We start from the raw sequence: 12,074 nt of genomic DNA on the forward strand, positions 1-12,074 counted from the left end.
GCTGAGTCCAGTAAAATTCTATTAATCTTTTAGCTCTAAACATAAATGAAATTATTTATGGAAACCTTCACTGACCTACTCAATTATTATTTTTTCTAACATGGATTGTTAATATATATTGGATTTTGTGATGATTTGGTTAAATTACTATCTCCTGTAAGCTATAAACTTTAAAGTATTAATGATTTTGTGTATGAGACTAGAAAACAAATTCTTGTAAAGAAATTGTAAAGAAGAGAAGCAGAAAACATGATTGTAATCAAGTGTGATGAATTCCACAGGTAATATGAATAAATCAATGATAGAGGAGCACATGACTCCAGTATGGGCTAAAGAAAAATAGGAATAGTCAAAATGACGAAAGTTTTTCTGGCAAACTTGAAGATATGAATATTTAAATAAAGGAGTATGTTCTACATAAACATTTGGGAACTTTAAAAAGCATGATGCCCATGCCTCATTCATGAACATTTAAGTTAGCAATTGTGGTGTCGATTTTTAATATTTTTATTTTTCTTTCTATTCTGAAGCTAGGATTAAAAAATAAAATTAAAGAACCCAGTATTTGTACAGACATGTATGTATGAAAGAAAAAAATAAATAAACTTCATCCACTTCACTTATTTATTGACTATTGCAAAGATTACCTGAGGAGATTGAGATAAAACACCAAAAGATGAGAATACAGAAATAAGCAGAAGCCAGTGAAAAATCTACATTTTTGTGGGTATGTTGATACAAAAGAAAATTCACTGTATTTAACAGGAAATGTGAGATGTGATTAGCTAAGATGTCAAAGGAAGTGACTCCACTCTCTGCACAGAGAATAAAATACTAGGCTAAACAGAAAACCAAATAGTCCTACAGGGATAGGTTTTGGAACACAGGTGTTGCAAAGCAAAGACAAAAAATCTTTATGATTTGCCTGAGACATTTCAAAGAATTGGTTCTGAGCTTTATTTAAAAGTAAATTCTAATTTCAGTGTGTTTTAAGAAATTTACTTAGCAACACGCATCTAAAATTAAGAAAAAAAATTAAGTCTTTAAACTAGAAGCATTCTTATTTCATGTCGTTTTCCAAAGGTAGACACTGAAGACTCCCAACACTCACACTATGCTTATTGCACGTGGGGTGTGTGGGGTTCTTTCCCTTGCACACACCTGTGCTTGAGTTGTACACTCTCAGCTAAAGCACATGGAGTTTTAGTCTGATTTAAAATCACCTTCTGCTTTGTGCAAGCAATTTGCTAGTGGACCTGTCAGCCATGATATGGGGGACAAAAAGGGGGTGCAGAATTCACAACTCTAATTTTTCCACTTCTTTTAGACCTCTGTAAGAGTAACTTTCAACTTTCTGAGTGTGTAGGAGCACACCATAAACCCACCTCTCAAGGAGAAACAGAAGTGTGCATTCCCATATGTCACTTGCCTTTAAGTTAAGAAGCCTTAAAAGTCTCCCTCTCATTGTTCTTGAATGGGGTTGGTGAGAGTCTTGCTCAGATAGCTGCTATCACACTCAGAGCCACCACTGAGCCCAGAGCTCCTTGGGCTTTCAGTGGAGAGACTCAGCCAGTTCCACCAGCTGTGTTAAATTGAATAGGTAGCGGCACTGAGTGGTGACTTTTCTTCCACGCCCGTAGGAGACAAATAAGCACATAGCATATTTGGACTTAGAGTGCCCTTCTCTCTTTGTGCCCCATGTGGTCAGTTGTTTCAAGTGCCTCTCATGCCAGCTCTACATATCAGTTAAGCTTAGGTTACTCAATTGCTTGCAGGTAGCTGAGAGTGCTGGATATTTTCGTTGGGACTAATCTCTGGTTCCCATATGGGGACAAGAGTATTATCACACTTCAGCCCACTGAAAAAAAAAACACATAAGTGGGGGAAGTAAAAGCTTTGCAGGTGTTCTTCTCCTTAATGGACCAAAACACTGCAGCTTGTGTATACTTTTATTTGTAAAGTGTTTTTCTCTGTCTGCATGTTTAGAATAAGACTAGTGTAAAGCACTGCTGTTTAATTACTAGTGGGGCCAAAGGTTTTATTTTAATTCAAGATTATTTAAATAAAAACATTATTTATAAATGAAGTGCTGTTTTCTGTCCAAACATGTAAGAATGTGGCTTCGAGCGGAGACCCAGTGCTGCTATAGAAGAATTAAATGTTTTTGTGATTGACTTTTTTTCAAGTGTTGGAATTTCTATTAAACCATTCATTATTTTAATCATGCCCAATTTTAAAATAAAGTGAAACAGTAGAACACACTTATATATCAGTAAATCATTTATACCAAGGCTGATTATCTTACATGCTAGCAAGATGGTGATATTATTGTTTTTCCATCAAGTTGGTTTGATTGCCATCATAATCATTGTTATTGTCATCATAATCACTATCATGATAAAACATTGACACTACCTTATACTTACATATGACTTTTACTTTTTGAAGCATAATATGTATTGAAGGTCTACTTTATTCTGAGTATCTCAGGGATTATGATCAATTTGAAAAACAAAAAAAACAAAAAACAAACAAACAAACAAAAAACTTGATAAACCTGCTGAAACACTTACAGGGCAATATTAGACTATTATCTTCTTTTAATCTATTGATTCATTGACTTATATAGTTATATACCACTCCCTTGGCAAAACATTGATGCTGCTTACAATATTATTGTGAAAATTAGCTCTTCAAGTCTATTTTACCCTTTAGAACCTGAAAAAGTCCAATATGTATAAACTTTTCTTTTTCTAAATGTAGTGTTTCATGACATAATAATCTCCATTTCCAAAACAGAATGAATTTATGTTAGATATAGGAATTCAGTTTAAATTTAGTACATGTGAATGTAATGGAGAAGACAGGTCTGAAAAAAGATGGAGATGTGATTCTGGTCATATTACAGTGAGCAAATAGGAACTTATCCTACCACCAGATTAAATAAAGAATGAATCCCATTTTCACAACTTTCCTGTTCACATGAAATTTCAGTTGAGAGACTTTAGGTAATGTTCTAGGTTAGATCCAGTGGCTTAAGGAACATAAGGCACTTGTTCCGTAAGTTTCTCTGAAAGTAACCTAAAAATAGTTAAGCAAGTTTTAAGAACCATATTAAATGCTGTTGAACTGATCCCAGATTTTCAATCTTGTCAAGATATAGGTCAAAAATTAATTACTCTAATTTTAGTTACTCATTATTTATTAGTTAGTCATTGAAACCCATAGTAAATAAAAAAGAACTATTGTTTAGCCTAGGATTTTGAATTATTATTGAGGAGATTGAGAAAATGAAAATGGGCAGATATAGAAATTTGAGAATAAACAAGGAAGGACAATGAATATCAACAAAAAAGGAGGTTGACTCTGATTAAAGTCAATTTGACATTATTGCCCTTCTGAGATTAGTCATGAAAGAAGCCTCTGAGGAAGGGCCATTTATACTGAGAACAAAAAGATGACATTGCATTTTTGAGATTGAAGGGAATTATATTGAGGAAGTAATGTTGGCATATGCAAAGATCCTGAGGCTACAGTTTTCTACACAGGTGAAAAATTAAAGGCATCGCAGCCTGTTTAGAGCATACAGATCTTGGCATATTTATCTATTTTACCACTTATCCAAATGCTATGCAATTTATGGCTTATCCTTACTAAAACTAGGTCATGAGAACCTCAAGGCAAGTGAATTATCAGTACTTTCAAAGATCTCATGCATACTTTAATAAAGTTGAGAGGCCTAATACTTTTCTGAAAATTCCTCTTTCTATATCTTACAATATGATTCTTAGAGAATAATGATAATGATTTTTTTAGTTCATTAAGCATTTCACAACTATGATTAAGATATATTGAAATATTATTTGAGAAGCAAAAAAAGCAGAAGAGTTACCTGCATACCTTAATTCATGTGAACATTGATATGTAAATTGATAGAATTTCATGTATTTAAATGTGTATGTGTGTGGATGTGTATATATATATAGATATATGTATGTATATATATATATGTATGCATATATTTATGTATATATATGTATGTATGCGTAAAATGGTTTATACATATTGGTATATAGTGTAGATCTTCATAAATATATAACACATTTTGATATAGGAAATATATTGTAATTTCAATTTAAAATACATTTTGTAGCCTCCAATTTTCACTTAAAGACATATCTTGTACATATTTACATATAGATAAAATCCCAGTTATATGATTTTTAGTTTTTTAAAGATTTATTTATTTATACATATGGAACTGGGGTACAGGCCTGAGGAGCAGGGGTGATGAGAGAATTCACCAGAGACAGAGCGGGGAGCAGAACAGGCAGATCGAATGAAGTACATTGCTGAGGGGAATAGTAGGCAGGTGAGGACAGGTCTGCTGTGTCATGTGGGTCACCTCCTGGGCCGGGGATGGAACTTGCACTGAAGTAGCTGCAGCTCACTTGCAGTGCTGCACTTCAACCCACTGTGCCACCAGGGAGGATCTATTATATGATTTTTAATTCCAGGAAAGTAGCCAATTTTTGATAGCTTTGTTACTGTTATTTTTATTGAGGTTATATTTTGTCAGTTGAATTTTGTAATAAAGCCATATTACAAAAATTTGTGATGTAAAATCACTGTGTAGTACTAAGGTGCAACTTACCTTTATGTTATTATTCTTTTAGTGACATGGTTAATTTGATAATATAAGATAAATGTTTATATTTATATCCTAACATTCCTAACATATAACTGTTTCTTTTTTTTTTAAGATTTATTTATTTATTTATACAGAACTGGGGTACAGGCCAGAGATGCAGAGGGTGAGAGTATTCACCAGAGACAGAGTGGGGAGCAGAACAGGCAGATCAACGAAGTACACTGCTGAGAGGAGCAACGGGAGGGTCAGGAGAGGTCTGCCTCGCCATGTGGTCACCTCCAAGGCAGGCGGGAATGGAACTCATGCGGAAGTGGCTTTAGCTTCTTAGTGCTGTGCTTTAACCCGCTGCGCCACCAGGGAGGGCCATAACTGTTTCTTTTTAATCCTAATTTGATGCTAGAATAAGACTTTTCTATTATTCTAGAATGACTTAGTAAATATTTTGTCTATGCTTCTAGAACTTTCTATGATAATGATCTGTTCAGATTTTCTATTTATTTGGATTCAGTCTTGAGAGAGTGTTTACCTCTATGAACCCATCTTTTTGAGCTTATTCAAGTTATTAAGCTATAGATATTCATAATAGTCTCTTAGAATTCTCTGAATTTCATTTAAAATATAAAATTGTAACTACCACAGTGGTAGTTGTTCTTATTTCATTTCTTACTGCATTTATCAAAACGTATTTGTTCCTCTACAAGATTTCCTGCTTTTTGTCTAGCAATTGGCAATATACAGATTTGAGACATAGAACAGGCTTACTACAAACTAGTTAGCTTATCTTGCAAAGATCAGAAGTTGCCCAAACCTCACATACTGCATTTATTTAGGAGCAGCTATTCCCTTTCTGTTTCCCTGGTCAGTAGCTCCACTTCTGGTCTAATCTGAGTTATGATGGGGAGCATCCATACTACAGGGATGTAAGTAAATATTATTTGGCCCATGGGATGAATTTTCCAAATAACCAAAGTGATAATACCTGTGATATTTGATCTTCTGGAAGAATACTCTGACAACTAAATACATTTGAATAGCTTTTTAGTTCTGATGCAATCTATTATCTTTTTTTTTTTTTGCTCATTTAATGATTTTCAGAAAAGTTCTATATATGTAACCTATTGAAAAGTTTGATATCCAACTTGATCTAATGGTTCATGTTTTCACTCTCCTTCTCCTCCTTGTATAACTTTTGCATATGTTACCTCTATATATCATCGACTGCTATCTTATCACAATCCTCTTAGTATTTCCTTTTAGACCAAACTAGTGGTGATTTATCTTTGTACTTTTTGTTTATTTTTCTGTATAGCTCCTCTTCTTCCTTTGATCTTGAATGTTAATTGAACTTAATCAGTTAGCATTCTATCTTGGGAGTATTTTTATATGAGGACTTAAATATCTCCTGCCATTTCTGTAAAGACTTGTGTAAAAGAAGTCTTGTAAATATAAAGAAAGGGAATTAAATATTAGGATATACGACAGCTTAACATTTCATAAAAATAGGAAGATTTGATTTTGCATCCTGAAACAAGTTCTAATCCCTACTCCTAAAATAACAGATAAAACCATTTCTAGTCATCCACTGTTGAAAACAGAAATACAGTAATTATATAAAAGCACATCATTTGCAATAATATTAGAGATCATATCTTCAATAATATGACACATAAATCCAATAAGATATTATTTTATCAAAGTACAAACTAAAAAATAACTGTTAACAGAGTATTTTATACCTAACTCAATTATTATCTAAACCATACAAAATATTTATTTTAAAATATATAGAAAAATATTGCCACTTACAGACCGCTGAAAGATATATTTTGGTAAGCGCATTAAACCTAAGTGGAATTCAGAAGCAAACAGCAGTGATCTGCAAAATAGCAATTGTTCATTAAACTAAATATGTCTTCAATGTTTTTATTACATATTTACACATATATAAAGATCATACAAATTTTGATTGAATGCCAATACATATATAAACAAGTACTTTGGCATATCAAAGCTGAATAATTCTAATCTTTTCAGCCAAAGAATTTATGTAGTTAAATTTAGAACTTGTTATATAAAGACACATGTTGAAAATATGTTTTCCACTAAAATAATGGGACTATAATATGATTTTAGTAAGAAAATAAAAGGAGAGAGTGAAAGAAAATTCAGTAAATTCAATGTAAAATTTGAAAGGCATTGTAGAGGCACACCAAGAAAGCATAATAAATAAAACAAACATAAATTGTAGAAATAAATGTAGATGTATCGCTTGCTAAAATATATGTAAATTATCAGCAAGCCACTGTTTATAAATTTACAACTTTCATATAAATGTTCAGTTGACACTTAACAGACTATAGTAACCAAATAACAGTAATAATATGTGACAAATCTGAAACTAACATTAATAATTTCAGTCTTGTAATTTGCAAATGACAGCTAGGAAGTAATATATGTTCACTTCAAGTGTACATGAAATATTTACCAAAAGTATATCATTTTTAAAGATTCATTTTTATTTATTTATGCATACAAGAAGTGGGGTGTAGGCCAGAGGTATAGGAGGTGAGAGGATTCACCAAAGACATTGGAAAACAGAACAGGTGGATCTATTTAAACACACTAGTGAGGGCAGCAGCAGGTGAAACAGGAGAGGTCTGCTGTGCTATGTGGATCGAACTGATTTCATATATCTTTTATAAATCTGAACATGGAAAAAATGAAAATATGGCAAATTAATGAATTTAGTATTATAAAAAAAATTCTAAATGCCTCAGAGGCCTTTATAAATATTTTAGGAGAAACTCTGTACTTGTTTTATTAAAAATGGACATTCTTTCACTTAATAAACTGTCCAGGCTCAACTTCACCAGTACTATTTCTAGGTCTTCCTTTCCATATAGCATTTGCAAGAATAATTTCAACTATTAATTAACTATATGAATAAAGTCCATTTCAAAGCTTCTAAGAAAAAAGAGAAATTTTCTTTCTGACTTTTAGATAGCTGATCATATAACTAAAAAAATAAAAAATAAATTAAAAAAATAAAAAATATGTACAACCAGAAAGATAATGAATACATTTTTCTATGATATAAAACTATAAAAATCAAGATATAACAATTTTCACAGTAAAAACAGATTTTATTTAGGTGTAATTAACATAAAATATTATTAGTTTGGAAAAAAAATAATTCATATTTTACAGTTTTATCTAATTTCATCATTTAGTTATATATTCACCCAACTTTTCTTTTATATATTTATGTATTTCGTTGTTTATTTTTTTATCAAAGCAACATTGGTTTACAGCACTGGTTATGACTTAGAAGTGTAGGATTAGAATGTTTCAGATTTATACCCCTATGCCCACCATCAAAGTTCCCTTATTCCCTTATCATAGTCCATTGGGCTCCTGCCCCACTGACATTAATAAGACATCTTTAAAGCTGACTTACATCTTGAATATCTTTTAAATTCATTGAACTAAAACATTTGACATCTTAAATATAAATGAGCAAAAGACAAACAATACACGAAAGAGCTCATCTGAATAGCTAATCAGCATGTAGACAAAAGTGCAACCAATCTCTCTAGGTAACAGAAACAGAAAATGTAAATTAAAACAAAAAAGAGTTTCTATTTCATAACCATCATTGGTGGAAGTCATAAAGTCTAGCAGTAATTTTAGAGAAGCATAGGGAAATGGTATTTTAATACACTATTGGTAAGATTAAAAATTACTGGTGTTATGTAATTAAATTGAACATGAGCATAGTATAACACTTAATAAATTTCCTTCAAAATACATAACTAAAATCTCAAAATGGAACAAGAATTGCTATTGCAAAACTCCTTATAATATTAAAAAAAAAAATCCTGGAGAAAGTCCAAAACACAAGAGAAAAAATGAAGCATATAGAGACATTATAGAGACATATAAATTTAGAGACATTAAAAAAATAGAGACATTATAAATTTAGAAAAATGTGTAAATCTGGGGTACATGTTATTGAAGGAAGAGTTGCAGAATGAAGACCTCTTTATGATAAGTAATTATGAAAATATGAAAGCAAAAGTTATGCTAATTTTATCATGTGAACTAATTCACATGCAAACTCTGAGGTATAACATATGCACTGGCTCAAGCTTTTGGGTAGATACCTAAAAAAGAAGGGTTCTAAATAAATACCCACAAAACAACTTTGTACACTAGTCATGCATTATAGATATGGTGATATATATATATTTCTAGATCTATATCTGTATTTTTATGACTATTTCTATATCTATATTTGTATTAGTGATGGGTACTTGAGCATTTTATTATACCTGATAGAGTTAAATTAGTTAGGTCCTGAATTTCAAGTGACGTAACAAAACAAAACAAAACAAAACAAACCCTCAAACTGTACCCTCCCCCATGGTGCAGTGGGTTAAACCTCAGCACTGCAAGCTAGTGGCAGCCACTGTGATGTGAGTTCCATCTCAACTCAGGAGGGAGCTGACCTACATGGTGCTGCAGGTCTCTCCTGACATGCCTGCTGCTCCCTCATCAGTGTACTTCATGAACTGCCTGTTCTGAACCCCACTCTGTCTCTGGTGAATCCTCTCACCATTCTGCACCTCTAGCCTGTAGCCCAGTTCATATGCATATAAATAAAATCTTTAACAACAACAAAAACTTAAAAAAAACAAAAAAACAAAAAACTCAAAACAGGTGAGAGCTAGTGGAAAATTTATTGACTTGTAAATTAAAAAGTTACCAGCAGCAGGGATAGATAGATACAAGTGCTCAAGTCTTATCATGGGTAGTTTCTGCCTTTCATTTTCATTCTCATCTTGGCTTTTAAAACCCAAGTGCTGTTTTTGTTTTTTTTTTTTATCTTCTTTTATTTAACTATTCTTATTGTAATTCACTCTGCCTAACCCTATCCATTTGATGAGAATGATTATCCCAAGCTAACTCCTTAAAAGGCAGCTGTAGTTCATGTTGAGATTAAAGCATTAAGACCAAGCTCTCAAAATTGAGAAGAGTGATCCTGTTTCATACAAGATTGGACTCAGCCTCCATAGGACTACATGAAGGACAAGACAGAGACCCCCGTAGTGTTAATGGGAAGGATGTCCTAAAGGAACTCTGCAGAGTGTTGTGGACTTCATCCCCTACTCCAGCTCTCTGGACTGTACCCGCTACTCCAGTGATTGGAAACTACAACTCCCAGCAGTACCAGGGAGAAAACTGCGAGGACCCAAGGGTAGAGAAAAGCAGGTATTCTGGGACTTTGAGGGATAAATAGAGCACCATTGCGTCTCTCACTCTCTCGCCCGGGAAAGGGCTGTCGACTGAGTGACTCGACCACTTGACTTGGGACTTTCAGTTAGTTTGTTACCATAGATCCAAGTCAGCTCAGCCGGTAAGATATTCCAGTTGTTTCTTTTTCTTTACCCCTTTTGTAAATAAACCCATTGTTGACCCTTTTGTGTGTGCCTGCTGTACAACTGAATTTTAAGCGTGCGGGTGAGGCCCCACAGACAGGCGGCCCAGTTCACACTGGGGTGCCCTGTAACAGTTGTAGAGCTGATTTGCTTTTTATGATTAGTATCAGTTAACGTGCTGTACCCCTCCCACTAAAGCACCAATAACCCGCTGCATAGTCCTTTAAACATTTCCCCTCTTTACTTGCCGCCACCAATTTCACCCAGAGCAAGAGTTCTAAGCTTGGTTCTGCTTAGGTTCCAAAGGAAGGAACGCTGCCTATTCCTTTATGTTGTCACTTTATATTCTGCATGAGTGAACTTAGTTGGTGTTCGTCTTTCTCCTTAGGATTTATTTCACTTAGCATAATTCCCTCATTCCATGTTGTCCCAAAGGACAAAATTCCATATTCATTATTTTCAATAGTTGAGTACTGTTCTATTATGTATATATACCACAACATCTTAATTCACTCATCTGTCTTTGGACATTTAGGTTGTTTTCATAATTTGGTTATTATAAATAGTTCTGCAATGAACATAGGAGTGTATGTATTTCTTTGAATTAATGGTTTTGCATTGATAAATATCAGGGGTGGAATGTATGTATCACATGGTTAGATTTATTTTTAATAATTTGCGAAAACTCCATACTCTTCTTCATAGGAACTGGAGTAAATAACCCCACAAGCACATGTTTCTCTATATCCTAACCAACAATTGTTCTTGACTTTTTTATATTGGCCATTCTCAGGGTAAGATGGCATTGCACTGTGGTTTATATTTGCATTTCCTTGATGATGTGATGATGATATCTTATTGGAAATCTACTTAGATTTCCTCCCCTCCTTTTTTTCTGATAGGGTAGTTTGTTTTCTTGTTTTATGTGTCCTTTTAAACCTGGAATATTGACCCCTTTCTGGCTATAAGATTTCTAAGTATTTTTTTCCTTCGGTAGGGTATATTTTAATTTTATGAAAATTTCATTCACTGTAAGGAAGCTTTTTTATCCTCATATAAAGCTTTTAGGCAAAAAAAAAAAAAAAAACAGGAAAGATATTCAGACTAGGACTAGCCAGATTTCTTAGTCTCCTTAATAGCAGAAAACTCATAACAGAAAAGTTGAAAAATGGTCTTCAAAACTAAAAGCACCTCTTCCTCTTAAGAGGGAAAATATGAAAGATTCAAAGTAAGAGAAAAAACTTACAAACCACTTATAACAAAAATCTGCTATCTAATATGTATAAATAACTCTAAAAATAAAAACTCTTTAACCAAACCATTCTTACCCAAATACAGGCCTGGAAATGATGATGTTCCAATTAAGAGGACAGACAGAAAACAGCCCATGAAAAGATGTTCGAGTCATTAATCACCAAAATATATAAATCAATTCCACATATTATGGCACTTACAAGAGTAGCGAAAATAAAATATCCTGACAACATCAAACAATGTCAAAGATGTGGAGAAATTGACCACTCATACTTTACTTGTGAGGATATACAATGTCTTAACACTAGAAAATAGTATGCTACATGACTAACAACTACATTACTGAGCATTTATCAAACAAATGAAAATTTATATTTATATAAACTTTACATAAGGATATCTACAATAGCTTCATTCTTAATAGTGACAGAATGGAAGCAACTCATGTGACCTGTCATGGATGAATGGATGGTGAAATAAATTGTCAAAATCCATAGGATAGAAAACAGTGAGGAATAATAAGCAATAAACAATAAAAATTAAGAAACAATTGATATTCTCTAATCTATATAAATCTCAAAAGAATTAAGATGAATTAATAAAATTATCAATCCCAAAAGGTTACTTACAGTGTGACTAATTTATACAATAGTCTCAAAATAGCAAAATAGCAATGAAGCATAGATTGGTGACTAATGGTGGAACAGGTGGATGGCAGGAAGTGAGACATA

This window comes from Condylura cristata, unplaced genomic scaffold (genome assembly GCF_000260355.1).
Source record: "Condylura cristata isolate star-nosed mole 26May11 unplaced genomic scaffold, ConCri1.0 scaffold00020, whole genome shotgun sequence".
NCBI classification, from domain to species: Eukaryota; Metazoa; Chordata; class Mammalia; order Eulipotyphla; family Talpidae; genus Condylura; species Condylura cristata.